The sequence below is a fragment of the Berghia stephanieae genome, chromosome 5 (assembly GCF_034508935.2).
Source record: "Berghia stephanieae isolate SIO BIC M18660-M18661 chromosome 5, UCSD_Bste_1.3, whole genome shotgun sequence".
NCBI lineage: Eukaryota > Metazoa > Mollusca > Gastropoda > Nudibranchia > Aeolidiidae > Berghia > Berghia stephanieae.
The window spans coordinates 62,813,400-62,839,216 of NC_088364.1; the positions used below are offsets into that span (position 1 = coordinate 62,813,400).

A 25,817-nucleotide genomic window follows, 5' to 3' on the forward strand; every position below is an offset into this window, starting at 1 on the left:
TCATCATCGACATTGCCGCCGTCGTTATCATCATCATCATCATCATCATCATCATCATCATCATCATCATCATCATCATCATCATCATCATCATCATCATTATCGTAGTCATCATCATCATCATCATCATCATCATCATCATCATCATCATCATCATCATCATCATCATCACAATCATTGCCATCTTCTTCTTAATATAAGACACTATATTTATAATATGGTTATCTGCTGTCCCAGCAAATATATCGTATCGTTCTATCTGTCTGTGTGTGTGTCTGTGTGTATGTATATATGTATGTATGTATGTATGTAAGTATGTATGTATGTATGTATGTATGTATGTATGTATGTATGAATGTAGGCATGCATATACGATGATATGCTGGTTTGTATGTATGTCTGCATGTATGTATGTATGTATGTATGTATGTATGTATGTATGTATGTATGTATGTATATGTGTTTGTATGTACGCTCATTTCTTTTGTATACACGTGTAGAAACAATGTGCAAGCGTGTATGTTCGTGTATGGCTGTGTCTGTATTTGTAAATGTGTTGATGTTCATACCATGAACCAAACTGAGCATTGTTTACCTCACATGAATTGCCTTTAATTTGGACAATAAAGATTATTATTATTATGTCTTATATGCAGGTCTGAGAGCCGAACCCACTTATGGGCCTCGTTTCACATTGTTGTAATGGACAATATTTTGCGTTGCCTTTTCTTAAAATTTCCAGTACAACAATGAGCCCATACGGGAATTGGATAATAAGAACTGCAAAAGAGTGCACGTCGGTTATAAAGGAAAATAAACACAATTGCTCCCACTACAAATAACTCAAAACTTCGGGTGTCTTTTCATTATTATTCTAAATTTGTGTGGCTATGTGGTCATTAATAATATGGTATGACACTCGATTTGGGATCGGAAGGTTGAGTTTGAGCTTCGCTCACTTGGCGCATAGTTGAATCCTTGGAAAAGGTATTTTACTCACATTTTCTTACCGTAATCGGGTGTTAATGAGTACTTGGCCATTAACAGCGTTGTCTATGTCGGAAAAAAATGTTATATCGCCTAATAGGCGTCATGTCTTGATCTACATGTTACGTGTTGTTGTTGGTCAGGAGCCCTTTGTAAAGCGGTTTGAGCACGTTTAGTCGGTTTTACGCTATATAAAAGCTCAAGCTTCTCTTTTATTTAAATTTACCTTTTTTGGGGATCTGATTCTTCCAGACATCAAATCGTTTCGAGCCGGCGGGTTACTTATGTCTTATTTTACTCTGACGTCAATCATGTATGTTAAATAGAACTTGCACATCTTTTCATAATGGACGATGACTCCACAAATGCTACATTATAAGCTTTAGTATAGGGCAATATCCACTAAACGTGCCCAAAGAGCTTTACAAAGGGTCCCTGACCAACAACAACACTTAACATGTAGAACGAGACATGACGTCTGATAGGCGATATTACAATTTTTTTTCTTCCGGCAGATACATCGCTGTTAACGGCCAGGTATTCATTTTACACCTGAGTATGGTGAGATAATGTGAGTTAAAAGAGTCTTTTTCAAGGACTCAACTATGCGCCGAGCAAGGCTCGAACCCAGGGCCTTCCGATCCGAAAGGGAGTGTCATACCACAAGACGATATGACCGCACATAAATTATCATAAGGTATTTAATTTGGTAACAAACCTTTTATTCCACGAATTAGAAAAAAAATACATTGAAAACAACGTTAGATTAAATTAAACAAGTGATAATGATAATATTAACTAAAAGGTTTTATTTCACGTAACACATTTAATAATATTATAATGCTGAATACACACATCAGTCCAATTTTTACACACTCACGGTTATAGCACACTTGCCATTATAAATAGCTGCCATCATGATAATATAACATGATATAATAATAAATTATAATAATCATAATAACCCAGCACAGAGATGAAAGCATCCGATTGGATTCAAAGACGACGCTGTCAAATGTCACGTGATTTGAAATTTTATTTTCATTGTTCAGTCAACTGTAACATGTGACCGAGCCTCTCATAACGGTGTTATTATTATGTGGGAATAGACTAGAATTAACAAAATGGAGTTTGTTTGAAATGAAGATTAACAAAATACAGAAATTTATCGTGTCCTATCTATCCATCATCGAGGTAAATTGAAGCGATCAATTTTTTTAAGGATGAGTTTTCTGGCCTAAATTTTAAATACTTGTTTGTTTGTTTGTTTTGGTTTTTTTTAGTTTTGTTTTGTTTTGTTTTTTAATTATAATTATTATTTGATATAAAACCAGTATCCACAAATAGTGCTCAGAGGTGCCTTACAACATTTTTTTGGTATCACACAAATTCATTCATTCTACTATAAAACCACCACAACAGCCACACACATAATATCTTGTTCGAAGTTCACATAGAATCACGATGAAAAAGATTAGTTTTAAAAATGTCGTTTGAAGACTGGTAAACTTTCAGATTGTCGGGTTTTAGATGGTAAATAATTCTATATGATTGGAGCGATTTGCCTTCATACAATATAATATAATTCTCTTTATTCATCCCCATGGCAAAATTTTCTTTAGGGTCTATTCCAATGGAAGACTGGATCGAATAACCTAGGTGTCAGCCGCAGTGCAGCGCCGCAATGTGAGCTAGGGCGAGGTGACTTGCTCATGGCCACACAGCGCAGCAGCGGCGGGTGATCGAACTTGGTACCTTTCGGGAATGAAGCTGCCCCATAAGCCACGCTGCCCCATTCAGAATAACATTATAACTTAGAAATAGACTGGCTGGTGGTAAGAAAAAACGTTACACCCATCACAGGGGTGGACCCAATCAATCAATTAACACATTGGGAAAGGTATCCAAAATGAATGGAACAGTTTCAAACAAAAGATAGAAAGAAAAAAAAATGAAAATATCAACCACAGATCGTTTCGCGCTCAAAACCCTTCTTCGCCCACTTATAAAAAACAAACAAAAAGAACAAACAAAAAAACATCGTTACCTCATTTCAGAACTAAATGAAATAATAGTTTGTTTTGTTTGCTTTTAACTGATTTTGTTTTAGGTTGAAGAAGGGTTTTGATCCCGAAACGTCCCGATTTTGGTATTTTATTCCTTTTTTTTATTTGTTATATTCCATTTTATTTATTGCTTTTTACGATCCATAAGGTCCAGCAGATTTATATCACGTTGATATGAGTATCCGGCGCAAATCGTATGTGACAATTTGGTTTGAAATGTGGTCTGTTGTGTAGACAAGCTTCACCAGTGATCTGTTTGATCTTAGAGGTGATACCATTAACTCACTAAACCCTAACACCGACTATATCCGTATAGTTTACCCGGGTTGCTTTACCCGATGACTGTTTATTACATTTTTCTGAGACAAATTAGAGGCGTAGTATCAAAGCTAATGTTTCTAGTTTTTACATGTTATTGGTAGTTGAATAAAACTATCTATGTACATGCTCATTTTTTCCAATTTTGTAAAGTAGCAAAAATGTCTAGGAATGAGTGAGTTAATGGAATATTCTTTCGCTCCTACAATTGTTGATATTGTGACAATGTCAACATAAACACTACAATAGTTGATATCGTGAAAATGTCAACATAAACACAACATAAATGGTTTCTCCTTACAGAATTAGTCTGGGTGTGTGGACCTATTCTATGTGGACCAAATGGTATTCTGATTGCAAATACTGGAACTCGATCTGATATGCTTGTATTTTATGTGTGTGTTCGTGTGTTTGTTTGTGTGTGTGTGTGTGTGTGTGTGTGTTGCGCGTATGTACGTTTGTGTGTATGCGTTATATGTGTATGTGTGTGTTTGTGTATGTATGTGTATGTCTGTGTGTATGTGTTTGTTTGTGTGTATGTGTGTGTATGTGTGTGTGTGTTTGTGTGACACACCCCTCAATCCTTTATTATGTAGAAATAAACCAGATGACCAACCAAAAAAAAAAAAAATAAAATAAAATAAAAAAATAAATTAAAAAAAAAAATAATAATAATAATAATAATAATAATAATAATAATAATAATAATAATAATAATAATAATAATAATAAATGGCATTTATATAGCGCTTTACCCCGTTGTCACAGGCTCTAAGCGCTTTACGGTGTGCTATAAAACAAAACATATTATTACAGTAAGACAGGTCGTGTTGATGGGAAAGTGATACGAATTCAATTTAACTACAACAAAATATGATAATAATAATAATAATAATAATAATAATAATAATAATAATAATAATAATAATAATAATAATGATAATAATAATAATAATAATAATAATAATAATAATAATAATAATAATAATAATAATAATAATAATAATAATAATAATAATAATAATAATAATAATAATAATAATAATAAATCCAAAAACTTTAGCTCCTTCAGAATATATTTTCGTTCTTGATTACAAATGTAAAATAACATTTTTAAAAACATCGACAAAAGTCTCATCTTTCTGGTTATTTCTTCAGTGTTCACTAGAGCTGAGGCGGGAATTGGTTTGTAAGGTTCTTGCGAATACCAAGTCTTGTATGGAAAGGTCTTTCGAACTCCAAGCCGCTCGGTTTGGTTTCTGTCATGGAACCTAGATCAATCGTTTTGTGACCTAAATGAATCGTTTTGTGACCTATATGGATCGTTTTGTGACCTGATGAATCATGTTGTGTGTGCAAGCCATGCGGGTAAGTACATCGCTTGCCAGTAGTCAGAAGAATATAAAACAGCGAAGCTGCGTCTGAAAAAAAAACGAACCATAACCCCAACAACTTAACTTTTCAAAGGCGAGGTTCAATCTTACTTGGAGCTAAAAGAAGATCTTACTGTTTTCATCAAAAGACAAATAACGGCAATGCAATTATAGTTTAATCGAAGCCCGGGTTGCATTGGTAGAAACGATTGATTCTGCATTAAAAATAATATAAAGGGAAACTATAATTTGAAAACAAAAAATAAATCAGTGCCACTGGCAAAGGGGTAATTGCACACATCGCCTAGCTTCCTGTGACACTCCTACCTCAGTTGCCAATCATAAAATATAGAATAAATTGAAAAAAAAGAAATCAGCAACGAAAGAGTTGAAAACAAATTCGATCCATTGACCAGAATATTGTTCACAAGAAGAGTGAAGGGGGTAGGTGGCGGAGAAGAGAAGAAAAACCCAGTGGAAATGTAACCCTTTAAAGGCGAAATTCGATCCTATTTTGACCCAGCATCATATCTTCCGTTTTCATCAAAAGACAAGTAACGCTTTGATAATTGAAGTCCGAGTCGTGATGAACGGACTGCTGTCTTTGTGGAAACGCTTACAATGATAAAGATAAAGAGAAACAATTACCTGAAAACAAAATAAAATCAACTTCGCTGTTAAGCGGTGCAAAACCTGCACGGCACGCGTAGCCCTCGTCAAATTATAGCCTGACACAGACCAAATAATGACGTCAAAAGACAGGTATATATAATATATATATATATATATATATATATATATATATATATATATAATATTATATATATATAGAGAGAGAGAGAGAGAGAGAGAGAGAGAGAGAGAGAGAGAGAGCGATAGAATAATCAGTGTGGGGAGAGAATTCATTATCTCTGTCATTTAACAAACTTCGGCATAATGCCTTTTACATTTTGGCAACAAAACACATTATCTTCATATCACATTGATTCTTAAAGAAAAGAAAAAAAACAACGTGCAAAGATCTCAAAAATCTAACACTTCAAACCTGTATTACTATTTGCTATACAATTGCTCATTGTTGTTATACTTTCAAATAATCAAACCAACCTAAATTGAGCATAATATAGCGCAATATCCACTAAATGTGCTCAAAGCGCTTTACAAGTGGTCACTGGTCAACAGCAACATTTAACATGTAAGACGGGACATGCCGCCTGTAAGGCGATATTACAATTTTTCGGACAAAGACAACGCTGTTAACGGCCAGGTAAGCATTTTACACCTGAGTACGGTGAGAGAATGTGAGTAAAGAGCCTTTTCCTAGGACTGAACTAAGCGCCAAACGCGAGGCTCGAACCTAGGACCTTCCGACTAGGCCTAGTGATCATTACAATCACGTTAAAACAAGTAAATTATTAGTTATCCGACCTGTATATATATGCATGTTAGAGCCGCCATATCAATTATCCATCGATTATAAACTAAAAGATTTCTCACTAATTATTTTTTTAAATACATTTTGCCAATGTAAATATTGCGTATCATTTTCCCCCATGTGTTCATTCCTATCTCAATCCATGCGTAACAATGACGGATCTTGATAACAAAGTGACACATCCTGGTTCTTGAATGACTTGCCGACAACGCGACAACAGAACCCATGTCAATTTAATCTGGTAACGTGTTAAATATCACACTTTGGAAAAACACCTATTTGAAAAATTTGGCCACAAAACACTGCCTTTCAAATATCGATCGATTTAAACGACCCTCACCTTGGCAAAAACTCTCGAACCTGGGACGTCGTGAAATATTCAAGGAAATACCAGTTTTCAAGTGTTTTTGACAAGATTAGGGTCATTGATATCAATCGATATTTGAAGGACGAGTTTTCTGGCCAAGTTTTTAAATACGTGTTTTTCCAGAGTACGGCTGTTAACAGTGTGATTCCAGGAATGGAAGTATGCAGAAAATAACATATTTTTCCACTTATAGCAATTGAAGGCTTGTTTTCCAAAACTCGTTAAGTCGATTTTTCTACTTTTTTTTAGATTTTCCATCCATGAGATAAATTGAAATGTAAACTTTATTTTAAGCACCAATTGACACAAGATTTTCCCTTAGATTTGTGTGAATTTGAAGTTTAAATATGATAAAATAAGAGACAGAATGAGACATTTTAGGGGAAATAATCCTCAATATCTCAAGAGGGGAAAAACGGAGTTAAGGAGTTTTAGAAAACCACTCTTCAATTGGTCTCAAATCCTGAATGATTGCTTTGATATATCGACGACAAGTAGCAATGACATTTTTGCTGCTTGAGGATCGAAGGAAAAGATAACGATAAGTAATGAAATGTAAGCTCCAATTTATCCAGTAGCAAAAATAAAATAAAATAAAAAATAAAATTCCCTTTATTTATCCCCAAGGGAAAATGTGTCTTTAGGGTCTATGACAAGGGAAGAAGGAATAACCCAGGCGTCAGCCGCAGTGCAGCGCCGCAAACTGAACTAATGCGAGGTGGCCTGCTCAAGGCCACACAACGAGGCGGGTAGGTCTAACTCGGTACCTTTTGGTACGAAGCAAAGACCGAATAACTTTGTTCCAGAATAACTTTGTTCGGCAATAGAACCCGAAAATGAGCACCTGTGTTGTAGCCTTCAATGAATCAAAGAGATTTTGAGTTTGAGACAAATCTACATTTCTAAATGAAGAGTAGCAATTGCACGTTACACTTTGGATAGTACCCTATTCCATAGTACTTTCCGCCGGATCTATTTGACCCAGCTACCAATTACTGCAGTGTAGACATAAGAGTCATAATATTCGATACAAGTCCTTTTGGTTGTTAGACGAATGCTCTAGCAATTCGATACTCAGCAGTGCCTAGTGTCATACCACTAGACCGCATAGACGCATGTGATCTTGTCGTATGACACTCCCCGCTTTCGGATCGGAAGGTCCTGGGTTCGAGTCTCGCTCGGCTCAGCGCATAGTTGAGTCCTTGGAAAAGGCTCTTTACTCACATTCTCTCACCGTAATCTGGTACCTGTAAAATGACTACTTGGTCGTTTCGTTACCAGCGTTGTCTCTGTAGGAAAAGAAATGTAATATCGCTTAAGAGGCGTCATGTCTCGTTCTGCATGCTACGTGTTGCTGTTTCTCAGGGACTCCTTGGAAGGAGTTTTGAGATAGTTTAGTGAAAATCTATGTGGAAAGCTCTTTTTTTTAAAGGCCAAAACGACAGATCTGTTCCATAGAAAAGGGTGACATTGGATTGTTTGGAGGAATATGGATGCATTTCGTATTCTATCATTGTATAATGGGCACAATCGTCTTTCTTGGCAACTCCCATTCCTACAGATCAAAGAATTTAAAATAACGATTTTTTTTAAAACGTAGCATTTTCCTAATTGTCCTTAGTCATTTAACATGGGGGACTTGTTCTATTTGTACGATAATAATAATAATAATAATAATAATAATAATAATAATATAATAATAATAATAATAATAATAATAATAATAATAAATAATAATAATAATAATAATAATAATAATAATAATAAATAACATGTGTTGAGCGTTTTCAATGACCCAAACAACCCAAAGCGCTAAGAGATTGATCATGAGACCGACCGTTTACAAAGATGACCTAAAAGTAACCCCGATAAAAGGTTTTACGTTTACAGTTCTGTTGACCAAAACAATCGGATAGATCGATCGATAAAATAAATCGATCATTTCCACAAGACGTAGACTTGGAAGTTAAATAACTTCAGGTGGAGAGATGACATACACACTTCCTCTTTTGCCAGTTTTCTCACGTAAACTTAATGGTAAGATACGGTCCATTAATTTAACATGTAGATAGACACCATATAGACAGCCCATAAAACAGTAGGAGAATAATGAAGACAGCGATTTCATTGGAACATTAGGCGTGGTGAAAACACACATAAAATACAACACCCTTAACACTTGGCCGATTGTCTCTCTCTCTGTTGACCACTTAATTAACCGGTAGATAACCACGCCTCTCGGACAATCGTCATCATGTAAACAATGGCAGTGATTGGTAGACACAGCAAACTACACAGGTTTTACTATCGATGGTAATGTGTTAAGTGTAAAATACCCACTGTTCTACCGCTTGATCAGTAGAATCAGCACAGAAAACTATGTGTAAACTTAGACGTTTTTAATATGATCGACAAAACCACGTAATAACTAGTCACCCTTTTGTCAATATAAAAACAATAACAACTATCAGATGGAGGTCGAATTCGTTCACGTTATTGTTTATAAACAACTAACTATGTTTGTCCGAGCACGTGTTAAGGTTTGTCACAAATTCCATGTGTGTGAATTGCCGTACTGTAGATAAACTCGTATTTAAAAATTTGGTCAGAAAACTCTTCCTTCAAAATTAATCGTTTTATATGACCGTCAACTTGGCTGAAAAATTCTCGAACCTGAGACTTCTCGAAGTTTTGCCACAAGATTTTGACAAGATGAGGGTCATATAATTTGATGGATATTAATTTGAAGGACGAGTTTTCTGGTCAAATTCTTCAAGATGAGTTTTTCTAGAGTACGGCTGTTCACTGATAAACATTCACCGCTCAGAATTTGACATGAGGCAATAGCTGACCAATTACTGTGAGACGTTCACCGTTCATGGCTTGACAATTGAGAATGACAGACCAATTCTATTAAAATACCACAGGTAAATGTTGAAAATTACACACCGTTCCGAGCTTGGCATTAATTTATTAGTAGATGACCAGGTGTTTTATGATATTTTTCATCGTTCAGTGATTGTCTTGGGAAATAGCAGACCAAATCATTGAAAACCACAAAGGAAAAGAAAATGCGAGCTTTTATGTAGCGCATTATCCACTAAAAGTGCTCAAAGCGCTTTTCAAGGGTTCACTGACCAACAGCAACATTAAACATGTAGGACGGAACATGATGCCTATTAGGCGATATTACAATATTTTTTATCCGACAAAAACAACGCTGTTAACGGCTAGGTACTCATTTAATACCAGAGTACGATGAGATAATGTGAGTAAATAGCTTTTTTTTCCTAGGACTCAACTATGTGCTTAACAAGGCTCGAACCCAGAACCTTCCGATCCGAAAGCGAGTGTCATACGACTAGACCACATAGCCGCATATTGTTATAAGACGAGACACATTGACGCTAGGGTATAGATAGCATGCGCTTGGCCAAGGAGTTCACAACATTGCCATCCGGAATTATAACGGACCAACACACAAACTCTGTGTAACCATGAACTTTTATAGTCCGGTTAATACAGTTTAGTGAGAACAACTCACAAATGCGGATGGCAAAAACAATAACAAAGGCCTGAGTGACGTCATCTTAGAACTATCTATAGACAAATTATTCCCCTTGCATTCCAGGTCGCACATTTAGCAATGGCTGACCAATTCTGATCCATTAACCTTTTCTTTACCAGCCATTTTCAGAATTTTCCCCAAAATTTCACACCCACCCACCCAACACAAAATAAAAATAATTTTCTTACTCAAACAAAAAAACAAAAAACAACAAATACATTCTATGCGTAATATCGATTAGCAAAATGAACTCTACAACACAGTGTCACGTTTTTATAGCTTCTATAATAAAACGTTGTTCCTTAAAATGTGTCATTTACAAAGGAAATCTGAATGATAAAAGTGCTGGTTGGATCGTAACGAATGTGACGATTTTCCTGTGGTTGGTAAGGAGAGTTAAACATCAAAGGGATCTCATAGATTTTACTTGCTAGAGATTTGGCATTTGGACATAACTGACCAATTCTTTGATACCATCCAACCTACCTTAACATTGTGCGGCTATGTGGTTGTGTGGTATGACACTCGCTTTAGGATCGGAAGGTCCTGGGTTCGAGCCTCGCTCGGCGCATTGTGAGTCCTTGGAAAAGACTCTTTACTCACTTACTCTCACTTACTTACTATCTAAGAGAACGAAGTTGACGTCACTCAGTTCTTTGTTATTTTATTTTGCCATCCGCGTTTATGAGTATTTCTCACTAAACTTTAGGGTTGCAAATAGTTTTGTGTGTTGGTCCGTTATACTTCCGGATGGCAAAGTTGTGAGCTTCTTAGCCAAGCGCATACTATCTATAAACGTTAAAGATTACACACATATTTATGTGTTGATATTATTAATCTGGCCGACAGAACAGGTGAGAATTTGTTCCTAAACACAAAGTATGAATTTCAAGGGCCAGGCCCTCCCAGACACATTACCGTTTTGAAAAGATTGGTCACCAATCATAGGCCTATTGTGACATCGTTCCAGGGAAAACCCTGTCATGTCGTTTCCAACAGACTATGTGAGTGTATGTGACCTTCACAGACAATGTGTGTGTGACCTTCATCACAGACCCATGGTGCATCTATTCTGTTGTACTCTGGAAAAATAACTCATATTTAAAATTTTGGCCAGAAAACTCGTCCCTCAAAAATCGATAGATTTAAAGACCCTCATCTTGACAAAAACTCTCAAACCTGGGATTTCGCGAAGTCCCAGGTTCGCGAATGTTTGCCAAGCTGAGGGTTATCTAAATCGATCGATATTTGAGGGGCAAGTTTTCTGGCCAAATTTTAAATATGGTTTTTTTCAGAGTACCGAATTATTGCCCTGTCGGGAATGTTAAAATGCTGACAGGTTAAAGTTCATGATTCATTGTACATACGTAGTGTGTAAGTACAAAAATTAATCGTGGGATCTTTCGTTCTCACAGACACACATCTGTTTGTTGTTGTTGAAACGCATAAAAAAACATGGAATTGAATAAAGTGTGTACAACTGAGACATCTCGTGTTCATGTTTTTGAATCTTTGCCGGTGTACCACGCGAGAATGACTCTACCAAAAAAAAAGACTCTAGAGTTAAATTGGCGTACGCGGGTACACTCTAGCGTCAGTCTCGCGGCCGCGAGGCTAACTCTAGAGTCTGTCTCGCGTACATCAATTTAACTCTAGAGTCTTTTTTTGAAATCATCCTAAAATTTGACTGTTCCTTATTACCGACAAAATCTATTTTTTTAAAAAGGACAAAACAACAGCTTCACAAAATAAGAGATGAATTCACAGTATTTCCATTAAAAAAAAAATCTTAATCTAGTACTGACACGGTAGTTTCGGTGTACCACGCGAGAATGACTCTACCAAAAAAAAATACTCTAGAGTTAAATTGGCGTACGCGAGGTACACTCTAGAGTCAGTCCTCGCGGCCGCGAGGCTAACTCTAGAGTCTGTCTCGCGTACGCCAATTTAACTCTAGAGTCTTTTTGGTGATAGAGTCATTCTGGCGTGCTACATCGGTGCTTCTGTTTTTTACGAAACCCACCGACACCCATATTCCCAGGTACATTCCCTACGGGTGTACGCGTCCTTGAGTCCCTGATTCACTCCCCAATGCTGGCTACTCCCCATAACTTTGTCGGATTTCGTGAAATAGAAACACACCAGGGCGTGGCTATATTGGTTGATTTGGTGCCTGGCTCCGCGTCTATCTGTTTAAAATGGATTACAGCATCTAAAAAAACATACTGAGAAATGGTATATACCACCTCATACTTTTTTGAGTACGTCTTTTCTTTCTTTTTTTTCTCCTTTTTTTTGTATTTACATAATATATAGCATGTTTTAAGTCATTTTCTTCTGATTCTGGCACCACCTTATACTGTAAGCATGCCACGCCACTGACACCCTCCTGCTCCTCCCATGAGTCATGCTGAGCAAAATTACCAATTGTGACGTTGGATATTTCTCAAACTGTGAACACGTTTCACCATGTAGGCCAGTTTAGCACACATTACAATGTGATCAATGACCTCGAGCACGTGGAAATGTAATATAGATAGTATGCGTTTGGCTAAGAAGCTCAGAACATTGCCATCCGGAAGTATAACGAATCAACACACAAAATTGTGTGTAACCATGAACGTTTTAGTCCGTTTAATATAGTTTAGTGAGAATTACCCACAAACGCGGATTGCAAAAAAAAAAAAAAAACAATAACAAAGACCTGAGTGAGGTCAACTTCGAACTATCTATAGATAGTATGCGCTTGGCTAAGAAGCTCATAATATTGCCATCCGGAAGTATAACGGACCAACACACAAAACTGTGTGTATCAATGAACGTTTATTGTCAGGTTAATACATTTCAGTGAGCATGGTTATCTCGGTGTCTATTAATGCTGTGTGTTTAGGTAAAATAATCACAACTTCTGAAAGTCTACTAATCACCAAAACAGTTGTATAAAAACAATAACAAAGAGCTAAGTGCCGACAATATCTTCTATATTGCATAAAAAAATTCTCTGAGATGGGGGTTTGAACCCACGACCCGCCTGTTACGGCACCCTCCGCTTGGCTTCGAGAGAGAAAATCTACAATCAACGCTATCTACCACTCCGAATGCACTGTTCTACTTCCAGTTACCCATAATTATTATGGTGAGGACAGCTGAAGGGAAAAAGCGGCGATATCACAAAAAAACATTTCAGAGAAAGATAAAACTGTTGACGGCCAGGTACTCATTTTACACTTGAGTACGGTGAGAGAATGTGAGAAAATATCCTTTTCCGAGGACTCAAAACTATGCACCGAGCGAGGCTCGAACTCAGCACATATGACCACAGCGGCGGCGGTGATCGAACTCGGAATCTTTCGGGTACGAAGAAAAGACCGTACCGCTGAACCACGCTTTAAATTTTAAATACCTCTTTTTTCTTCTTCTTCAAATTATGACTGCTTTCATCTTTTTTCATTGAGGTTGAAATAAGTAAAATGATAAACATGAAGTACGTTTCCGTGTTTGAACTGTTTTAACCCTCTCCTTACCAGCCATTTTCAGGATTTTCCCCAAAACTTCACACCCACCCAACACAAAAACAGACATTTCTTACTCAAACAGAAAAGCAACAAGCACATTCTATTACAGATAGTTCGAATATGACGTCACTCAGGTCTTTGTTACTGTTTTTTTGCCATCCGCGTTTAATGAGTAATGCTCACTGAACTGTGTTAACCCGACTATAAAAGTTGATGGATACACACAGTTTTGTGTGTTGGTCCGTTATACTTCCGGATGGCAATGTTATGAGCTTCTTAGCCAAGCGCATACTATCTATAATATTGTTCGACAATATGGACTCTATTACAGAATGTCAAGTTTTTTATAGATAAAGCAAAAAGAAATGAAATCCGGATGAGAATAATGACGGTTGTATCGTAACAAATGTGACGATTTTCCGATAGGTGGTAAGGAGAGGGTTAAAACTACCAGCTTTACGCACGCTGTGTTTATTTTCTCAACAGCTAAGTTTCCAAGTTGCCATCTTAGAACCCACATCTGTGGTGTGGGCGTCTCGAAGACAAAACAAGACCGACTTTTTACAACAACAATATTATAGATAGAATGCGCTTGGCCAAGGAGTTCACAACATTGCCATCCGGAAGTATAAGGACCAACACACAAATTCTGTGTAACCATGAATTTTTATAGTCTGGTTAATACAGTTTAGTGAGAACAAACTCACAAACGCGGATGGCAAAAACAATAACAAAGGCCCGAGTGACGTCATCTGCATACTATCTATATGAAGGCTGGTTTTCCAAACTCGTGAAGTCGATTTTTCTACTTTTTAAGATTTTCCATCCATGAAAGAAATTGAAATGTAAATTTTATTTTAAGCATTAACTGGCACAAGAATTTCCCTAAGATGTGTGTGTATTTAAAGTTTAAATATGATAAAATAACATATATAGACTGAATGAGAAATTCTAGGGAGTAATTGTCAATATCACAAAATGTAAAAAACGGAGTTTGGGAATGTTGGAAAACCACTCTTCATTTGTGACAAGTTGTGTTAAAGTGGTACTAACGTGTGACCCAGAGCTGCCAACCCAAACTGAAGAAAATGTGTAATTTTGACTGAAATAAAAGGTGTAGTTTTGAAGGAAAATCTGTAATTGTTTCAAATAAAGGCATTATTAATAAAAAATAAATCACCTTACTTACTTATCCAAACCAGCGACCACCTGAGCTCTCGCCCTTCGGTCTTGTGCCATGACGTAGAAGTTAAACATCTTTTATTGTAGTTGTTCCAGGTGACTATAGATAGTATGCCTTGGCTAAGAAGCTCACAACATTGCCATCCGGAAGAATACGGACCACAACCACAAACTCTGTGTAACCATGACACTTTTAGAGTCTGGTTAATACAGTTTAGGATGAAAAACAACTCATCAAACGGGATGGCAAAATACAATAACAATGGTCTTGAGTGACGCCAGCTTCCTTCTATCTATTGAAAGATTCCTCTACACACAACAAATTCGTAAAGACTCCTCTGCAAAAATAAAAATACTGGTTTAGGCATCAGAAAACAAACAAAAACAAACTTGAGCTTCTATAAGGGCAATATCCACAAAACGTGCTCAAAGAGCTTTACAAATGTTCCTGACCAACAGCAAGACATATATGCATGAAGAGCGAGACATGATGTCTGTTTGGCGATATTACAATATTTTTTTCGACATAGACACCACTGTTAACGACCAGGTAATCATTTTATACCTGAGTACGGTGAGATAATGTGAGTAAAGAGCGTTTTCCAAGGAGTCAACTATGTGCCAAGCGAGGCTCGAACCAGGACCTTTCGATCCGAAAGCGAGTGTCATACCACAAGACCACAAGATAAGTGGTTGATGAAAATAAAACTTTCCTCCGTTTCCAATGAGACAAGGTTCCGCACGAAAAATAAATTGCTTAGCTCACCCATATGACCTTGATGACAACAAAAAGTGGCTCCGCGGTATGAATAGTCTTTGATTCGTACACGTCACTCATGTCTTTGTTATTGTTTTTTGCCATCCGCATTATGAGTAATTCTCACTAAATTGTATTAACCAGACTATAAACGTTCAAGATTACACACAGTTTTGTGTGTTGGTCCGTTATCTTTCCGAATGGCAATGTGTGAGGTCCTTAACCAAGCGTACAGCATTTATTTCAAACAGACCATAAACGTTAAATGTTATACACCATACTCTTCAACAGTCATGACGTCACTTCCCTCGTAATGACGCATGGTAACTTAGTAACTGGCTCTTAATTATCGGAACAATGGCGGACGCCCTTATGAAATATTTCTCTGACGAGCATAAAAGTGTATCCAGAGGAGAAAAACATTATAAATATGATCATGTTTTGACTTTTATACATTCTGATCACATGACATATGAAAAGTTCTAGCCATCATGAAGAATAAAAAGTACCGATTTTCTTTGTTAAGAACCAAGATGGTCGCCATGCTGGGCGCCGTGACATCAGACTATTGAATCCAATTGTGTGTTGGTATTTGGATAGCGGTTGTTGTGTGTAGTTTAGCCAAACGCATAACACCAATCGATAGAACGAAGTTGACGTCACACAGCTCTCCATTATTGTTTAAACAAAAAAAAACTCGATTGGGTGATTTGTTCTCACTATAAATAATCAGACTTAATCAGGTTAAAGATTACACAACCTTTGGTATGTTGGTTTGTTTCATCTGGCTGGCAGATGTTGTGATTATTTTACTTAAACGCATTCATTCGATAAACACCGGGTGCAAGGAAAGTTGAAATGTCAGCTCGCTCAACACCATCCATTATGCGCTGACATTGCACGCAGACATTCCAAAGGGGAATAAAGTACGATGAATCCGTTGACAAGAGTTGGAATCGCCAATGTATTTCAATGATTTCGAATGAATTCGTGACCTGTCGAATCGGTCTGGTACTAAATCAGGGTGAACACAGACGGGGCTGAAATGGGAATGGTCTATAGATAGAACGAAGTTGACGGCACTCGGGTCTTTAATATTGCTTTTTGCCATCCGTGTTTATGAGTATTTATCACTAAACTGTATTAGCCAGACTATAAACATTTAAGGTTACACACAGTTTTGTGTGTTGGTTCGTTATACTTCCGGATGGCAATGTTAATATAAGAAGAAGAAGAGAAGAGAAAGGAAGAAGAAGAAGAAGAAGAAGAAGAAGAAGAAGAAGAAGAAAGAAGAAGAAGAAGAAGAAGAAGAAGAAGAAAGAAGAAGAAGAAGAAAGAAGAAGAAGAAGAAGAAGAAGAAGAAGAAGAAGAAGAAGAAGAAGAAGAGAAGAAGAAGAAGAAGAAGAAGAAGAAGAAGAGAAGAAGAAGAAGAAGAAGAAGAAGAAGAAGAAGAAGAAGAAGAAGAAGAAGAAGAAGAAGAAGAAGAAGAGAAGAAGAAGAAGAAGAAGAAGAAGAAGAAGAAGAAGAAGAAGAAGAAGAAGAAGAAGAAGAAGAAGAAGAAGAAGAAGAAGAAGAAGAAGAAGAAGAAAGAAGAAGAAGAAGAAGAAGAAGAAGAAGAAGAAGAAGAAGAAGAAGAAGAAGAAGAAGAAGAAGAAGAAGAAGAAGAAGAAGAAGAGAAAGAAGAAGAAGAAGAAGAAGAAGAAGAAGAAGAAGAAGAAGAAGAAGAAGAAGAAGAAGAAGAAGAAGAAGAAGAAGAAGAAGAAGAAGAAGAAGAAGAAGAAGAAGAAGAAGAAGAAGAAGAAGAAGAAAAGAAGAAGAAGAAGAAGAAGAAGAAGAAGAAGAAGAAGAAGAAAAAAGAAGAAGAAGAAGAAGAAGAAGAAAGAAGAAGAAGAAGAAGAAGAAGAAAGAAGAAGAAGAAGAAGAAGAAGAAGAAGAAAGAAGAAGAAGAAGAAGAAGAAGAAGAAGAAGAAGAAGAAGAAGAAGAAGAAAAGAAGAAGAAGAAGAAGAAGAAGAAGAAGAAGAAGAAGAAGAAAGAAGAAGAAAGAAGAAGAAGAAGAAGAAGAAGAAGAAGAAGAAGAAGAAGAAGAAGAAGAAAAGAAGAAGAAGAAGAAGAAGAAGAAGAAGAAGAAGAAGAAGAAGAAGAAGAAGAAGAAGAAGAAGAAGAAGAAGAAGAAGAAGAAGAAGAAGAAGAAGAAGAAGAAGAAGAAGAAGAAGAAGAAGAAGAAGAAGAAGAAGAAGAAGAAAGAAGAAGAAGAAGAAGAAGAAGAAGAAGAAGAAGAAGAAGAAGAAGAAGAAGAAGAAGAAGAAGAAGAAGAAGAAGAAGAAAAGAAGAAGAAGAAGAAGAAGAAGAAGAAGAAGAAGAAGAAGAAGAAGAGAAGAAGAAGAAAGAAGAAGAAGAAGAAGAAGAAGAAGAAAGAAGAAGAAGAAGAAGAAGAAGAAGAAGAGAAGAAGAAGAAGAAGAAGAAGAAGAAGAAAGAAGAGTATGCTTTGGGGATGTAAAAAAAATAGTATCCTTTCTCATTGTTTATGTCTAGAAAAACAAGCTTGACTTCATTTTGTATTGTAGTTTGTTTTATTTTTATGTGTGTTTTTTTTTCTGTTTGTGGTAAAACAAATCCACGTAATCGTGTTCTTAAATCTAATATCATCTGTTTTACATGCGTAATGTCTTGTCCAACATGTCACGTGTTGTTATTGTTGGGTAAAGGACCCGAAACCCTGAAGGAGTCATTGCAGTAGGAGGTCCCTTGCTGTGTCTTTTATTCCCCCCCCCCCCCCCCCCTATAATATCTGTTTTCTGAGTTGCTTTCTATATATTTCTTGGAATGGGATTGCTTCGTTGAGTCCTCCCCCATTGCCGGAGTCCTTGGCTGGGAGGGGAACAGTCAAATGTATCGGGATTTTTTTGTTTGTTTTTTTTTGTTTTTTGTTTGTTTTTTTTGTTTTTGTTTGGTGGAAGGGAATATTTTGTTTTCTATGTAAGTCATCTCTCTGTTATGTATTTGCAGTTGGTGATTAGTTCTCATTCAAATATTAAATCAGTGGGATTATAGACTATTAGGGTTTCATATAAATTTGTTGGGTTTTTTGGGGTTTTTTTTTTTTTTTTTTGTTTTTTTTTCGGCACGGGCAGATGTTTTGAGTATTTTACGTAAAAGCATCATAATTTGTATTTTGTCATTTAATAATAACGCGATAATACAGCTGTCATTGGAGAAGATATTTATCTCTAATTACATGGAATGATCAGTTTATAAATTGACATAAAAGTAAAATGCCTAGACATACCCATGCCATGTATAGGTAATTGTATAATTGTATTATCATTTAGTGACAGTTATGCCATGACAATAGGGTTCAACAGTCGTGACGTCACCTACCTCGTAATGACGAATAGAAACTGGTTCTAAACTATCGGAACAATGGCGAACGCCATTATCTCCATCACTGCCCTTATTATGAAATACATCTCCGACGATAATAAAAATGTATCCAGAGGAGAAATACATTATAATTCTGACAATATTTTGACTTTTATACATTCTGATCACATGACATGTGAAAAAGTTCAAGCCCGCCATGAAAAATAAAAAGTACCGATTTTATTTGTTTAGAACCAAGTTGCTGGTTTCTGGGGCGGACGTGACATCAGCCTATTGAATCCTATTCCATATGGGTTTATTGTGAAATGGCTATTGTTATTATATCACACATCAAAAGATATAATGGCCGTTTAACTAATTTACTGTCGTACTCAGGAAAAACTCGTATTTAAAAATTTGGCCAGGAAACTCGTCCTTCAAATTAATAAAGATCGATTTAAATGGTCCCCATCTTGCCAAAAAAAAACTCTCAAGCCTGGGACTTGAGGAAAGCTTCGCGAAGTCCCAGGTTGAGAGATTTTGCCAAGATAGGGGGGGGGTGATTTATCGGTCGATGATATTTGAAGGCTGAGTTTTCTGGACAAAATTTTTTATCCGTTTTCCCAGAGTCCAGTTGCCGGTTTACTGGATGAAAAGGTCGTCAATGATGGTTGGGTAACATAACACAGGCAGAGTTTGGAATGATTGACGTCGACGTCACCCGGCTTTCTATCGTGGGTTTTAGACCACCAGTTGGGTGAAAAGTTCTCGATAAAGTCCCTCTAACTGTAGCCTATGTAAACTCATAGCCTGACACTGACCAAGTTAAATGACGTCAAAATTAAAGGCCAGATCATCAAAAGAAAACGCGAGTTGTATTCACAAGAACAACCAATAGATGATGTGCGCTTGATAAGAAACTCACAACATTGCCTTCCGGAAGTACAACTGAATTCGGAGTTAATCCCGGTTTCTATAGCGTTAAATGGGCAATAGCAATTGCGTGCAACCCATTGGATAGGAAGCAAAGCTAAACCGAAGTACTTATCGCCAGATCTTAGAGATACATCTACCAGGGTGAATAGGCGGGATGGGAAGGGAAGGGGAAGGGAGGGGGAGGGGCTTGTCAGAAACATAAAATCTTGATTGCATTCAGGATGAATACCCTTATTGTGTGGTTAGGTAGCGCTCAGCAACTGAGCTATCGGGACCCCCGAGAGATACCTAGTCACGATGTTAAGACTGTTAGTAGTCCTTCAGAGCAACGGACAATAGCAATTGCTTGCTATCATTCGGATAGGACGTTAGTCTATCGCAAAGAACTTTCCGCCAAATCTAACAGGCTCAGGTACCCATTCACTGTTGGGTGAACAGGGGTGTCAGAAATAAAACTCGACTGCCCACGGGATCGATCTCGAATTCCTTTACGTGTGAAGCGAGTGCTCTACCAACTGAGCTATCGAGACCCCCAGGACTAATGTTAGTTTATAGTTTATTACAAAATAATTGAAATGTCAAACAGAGACAGTCGGAGTTTAAACAGACAGGCAGACAGACAGACAGACAAACAGACAGACAGACAAATACACACAGACTTACAAGAAACCTTAAAAGTTGGAATAACATATTAAGGGCCTGACATATTATGCTTGAAGCCAAATAAGAGTCCGATGGACACAAAACAGTTGCCCGTTTCAGACGACAATATTTATCATAACATACATCAAGTCCCTTTCCATCAATCCAGGCTACATAATAACAGACCTGCCAACTTGAAATGTCAAAAATTCGTAATTGTCAGAGGGAAGAAATAGAAGTGACTATGATTAACTTTACAAATTAATTATTTCACCATAGCAGTATTAAATATGCCTTCAAAATCGTGAATACATGTTTTGTGGCACCAAAGTCTTCTTTTTAAATTCGTATTTTCACTAGTAGGCAGATCTGTTATAAATAAATACACAAGATATCACCGACAAAATGACGTTATATATATATATATATATATATATATATATATATATATATAATATATATATATATATATATTGTATATATATATATATATATATATATATATATATATATATATATATATATATATATATATAATTCCCCTGTTTCATCCTCACTAGGACATTTGAAGACTGGAATAACGCAAGGCATCCGCCGCAGTGCAGCGCCGCAAAGTGTGCTAAAGGCCACACAACGAGGCGGGTAGTCGAACTCGTTACCCTTTGGTTACGAAGCAAAGACCGTACCGCTGAGCCAACCCCCCCCCCCCCCCCCCCCCCACATGCATAATGCATTTTAAAATTCTGACCAAGACAACTCGCCCTTAAATATCGATCGATTAAAATGGCCTTCGCCGAAAACTATCAGACCTGGGACTTCAAGGATTTTGATTTCTATCAAGGAAATCCCATCAAAAGCTGAGAGGTGACAAGATTGGATCATTTTAATCGATCGATATTTGAAGGATGATTTTTCTGGCCAAATTTATTTTTTGGAAAGGTGGTTTATCTATAGTACAGCAGCATAATATTTTGGAAAGGCATAGAGAGAAAGAAGCTGGCGTCACTCAGCACTTTGTCATTGTTTTAGACAGCTTTTTGGTGATTAGTTCTCAGTAAATTATATCAATCAGACTATAAACGTTAAACGGTACACAAAGTTTTATTCACGCTGGCGGATGTTGTGAGTATTTTACCTAAACGTAAAGCGCCACTGCTGCCAACATCTAAAATTCAACATCACATAATGGTCAGTTTGGCATTGCAATCCACTTTTGGCATCTGGCTTACCCCAATAGATTACCATGGTGAGTTGATGGGTAACATTTATGACAAGTTGGAAGTCTTTGTGATCAACCGATAATTGATGTTCGTGTGTCGTGTGTGAATGTAAATGTAAATGTGAGCTTGTGTGCTAGTGTATATGTTTGTTTCTTCATATGTGTTCTCAATAAATTGTAAGGCGCCGCTGCTGACCACTTATGTGGAAGTTGAGCGCTCTATGAGTAATCTCTTCTTCTTCTTCTTTTCTTCTTCTTCTTCTTCTTCTTCTTCTTTTATTATTATATATTATTATTATTATTATTATTATTATTATTATATTATTATTATTATTATTATTATATTATTATTAGTATTTATATTATTATTATTTATTATTATTATATATAATTATTGTCATTATTAATGTTTTTATTATTATTATTATTATTATTATTAATTATTATTATTATTATTATTATTATTATTATTATTATTATTATTATTATTATTATTATTATTATTATTATTATTATTATTATTATTATTATTATTATTATTATTATTATTATTATTATTATTATTATTATTATTATGTAAACCCTGTTGTTGTTTTTTTTAATTATTTTTTCTTTTTTTCTTTTTTTTTAATTTCTAACGCACCAAATGTTATGCATATATTAATAATCCACACCTGCTGCTCGGTAACCAAACGAACGCTTCTTCTTATTTAGATCTAAATTCCGAGATCTTTTTACTGACAGAAAACACGTGTTAAATATTTCCTTGTCGTCTTTATCTTTTTCTTAAGCCATGTATAATTTATGTTTTTATTCCTTTTCGTTGTTGAATGAAGAAGGGGTTTGAACTGGAAACGTTCCGGGTTTGGTATCTTGTTTGGGTATTTTGTTTTTTGTTTTTTTTTGTTTTTTTTTTAAATTTTGTTTTTGTTTTTTTGTTTTTCGTTTTGTTTTGTTTTTTTTTTTTTTTTGCTTTTTTTTTTTAAGTCTAAGAGGCTCACAGCATTGTCATCCGGAAGTATAATGGACCAACACACAAAACTGTGTGTAACGGTGAATGTTTATAGCAGAAAACTCGTCCTTCAATCAGCGATCGATTTAAATTTCGCTCATCTTGATACCAAAGACTCTCAAACCTGGAACTTCGCGAAGTCTTTATTACGTCCCAGGTTTGAGAGATTGTTTGACAAGATGAGGGTCATTTTAACCGATCGATATTTTAAGGACGAGTTTTCTGACCAAATAGATCTTTCCGAGGTAATTAAACCATATTTTCTTGAGCTTTTATATAACGCAATATCCACCAAACGTGCTCAAAGAGCTTTACAAAGGGTACCTGGACAACAGCAACACATAATATGTGGAACGAGATATGACGCCTGTAAGGCGATATTACAAATTGACAACACTGTTAACGACCAAGTACTCAATTTACACCTGATCACGCTGAGCAGAATACGAGTAAAGAGACTTTTGCAATGACTCAACGATGCACTGAGAGAGGCTCGAACCTAGGACCTTCCGATCCGAAAGCGGGTGTCATACCACAAGACCCCATAGCCGCACAAAGTATAGGGAATGCGGCAGTAAACTGATTATTAAAATGTATAGAATACGTTTTGTGACAACAGAGTACGACATGCGGATTCATCCATCGAGTCAAATGTTTGATAACGTCAAATAATCATTAACCCTTTGAGGTTTATCTTCGAAATACCAGTGGTGTTGTATTAAATGTGAAATGTGTATGTGTAGCTTTGTGTAGCAGTGAAATCCCGTTGCCACAAGCAGTCGGAGAAAGGTTAGAATCCATTTAGAAGAGTCGTTTTCCAAAACTCCCTAACTCCGCTTTTTCCTATATTGAGATATTGAGGATTATTTCCCCAAAAATTTCTAATCCGGTCTGTCATTTTATCATATTATTATTTAAAATTCAAATCCACACAAATCAAAGGAAAATTGTGCGCCAAATGATGCTTAGAATAAAATGTACATTTCAATTTATCTCATAGATGGAAAATCTCAAAAAGAGAAAAATTGACTTAACGAGTTTGGGAAAACCATATCCTTCATTTAATGGTGTCAATATTTCATTCCCCCCTATTAAAATGTTTAATAACGTCAACAGTCTTTACTTTGGGTTTATATTTGAAATAATGATTTGTTCTATTTACTGTAAAAGGAACGAAATCGACGTCACTCAGCACCTTGTTTGTTTGTTTTTAGCCAACCATTTCGTGAATAGCTCTCACCAAATTCTATCAATCAGACTATACATATTCAAGGTTACACATAGTTTTGTGTCTTATTATTATTAATATTATTATTATTATTATTATCATTATTATTATTATTATTATTATTATTATTATTATTATTATTATTATTATTATTATTATTTATTATTATTATTATTATTATTATCATCATCATTGTTATTATTATTATTATTATTATTATTATTATTATTATTATTATTATTATTATTATTATTATTATTAACATCATTATTATTATTATTATTTATTATTATTATTATTATTATTATTATTCTCATCATCATTGTTATTATTATTATTATTATTATTATTATTATTATTATTATTATTATTATTATTATTATTATTATTATTATTATTAACATTATTATTATCATTCTTATCATTATTATTATTATCATTATTATTATTATTATTATTATTATTATTATTATTATTATTATTATTATTATTATTATTATCATTATTATTATTATTATCGTTATCAGTTTTCATGCTAATTAGATGCAATGCTAAAACACACAGAATTACAGCATGGATACAATGACATGGAATAACTTACCTGCCAGTCCTGTCAATTATTTTTAAAAGATAACAATACTTAATTAATTATAATTCCTTAATGAATCACCAATCACCACCTACACAAACTTCAATAACATTGTAACACAAGCGTGTCAAAAGAAAACAAAACAGACTGACATATACAAATGTGTTGTGTGTTTTAAATCCAACCCTCACACGCTGTAGATAGGAAGCAGGTACTTATCCGTCACATATGACATGAAAGAAGTGACATGAATATATAAATAACTGTGAACTTACAAGACTAGACTAAAACCACAAAGTGAAAGAAACGCTAAATCTGAAAAAAAAAACAAGAAAAATCCTTTAAATAAACCACAACTATTTCGACAATCCACGGTCAATCGGAAGCTATATCAACTTACATGAACACAACACACAAAATAACTTATATTTCAAATTCATTAAGTTTCATTTATTTTTGAAAAACATTTAGTAATGTTTGTATTCAACAAAAACTTGCATCGTCACAAGTTGTTTTTATTTATTTATTTTTAGTGTGTTTTTAAAAATGTTTGTTTTTTTAGGTCGTTTAATTACATATGTTCATTTTGTTTGTTTGTATGTTTGTTTTACTTTTGTTCGTTGATAACAAACAGGGATATTATTTAGAGCAACAATTTAAAAGGTAAACAAACAATGTAATGTTGTGTTTGTACTTGGGATATTTCGATATAACAGCACTGTTATAACGCAAGAAAATAAACACACAATCAACGTATCTATCCGCTGTTGGTGAAAACAAAAGTCAGCCCGCGGACCAATACCCCCTCTCTCTCTCTCTCTCTCTCTCTCTCTCTCTCTCTCTCTCTCTCTCTCTCTCTCTCTCTCTCGCCATCACCCACTCTCTACAACGAAAATCCGTTCACTTCACGAATAGCGAATGGGGTTCGTTTTGTCGTACTTTGGGATTCAGGGACGAGAGCGTTTGAAGTGAGTACACGCTGTTGGATTGCGAGCTCATCATTATTATAGCTGTTTTACTGACGTTAGCTGACTAAAAGCTTTTTGAAATAATATAGGCCTGGAAAAAAATGGATCCGTATAGATAGAATGACGTTGACGTCGCTCGGGTCTGTGTTATTGTATTTTGGCATCCCGTGTTTATAATTAATTCTCACTAAACTTCATTATCCAGACTATAAAAGTTTAAGATTACAGATAGTTTTGTGTGTCGGTCTGTTATACTTATTCCGGATGGCAATGTTGTGAGTTCCTTAACCAAG

At 35.5% G+C, this 25,817-nt stretch overlaps 1 protein-coding gene across 1 annotated transcript in view; it reads right to left on the reverse strand.

Annotated features, from left to right (window-relative positions):
* Positions 1–25,341, reverse strand: part of LOC144973989 (guanylate cyclase 32E-like) — a 191,424-nt gene extending 166,083 nt beyond the window's left edge. Inside the window, exon 1 of the mRNA XM_078916877.1 lies at positions 24,569–25,341. The gene's annotated coding sequence lies outside the window, so the exon portion shown is untranslated. The remainder of the gene's footprint in view (positions 1–24,568) is intronic.
* Positions 25,342–25,817: the final 476 nt, after the last annotated feature.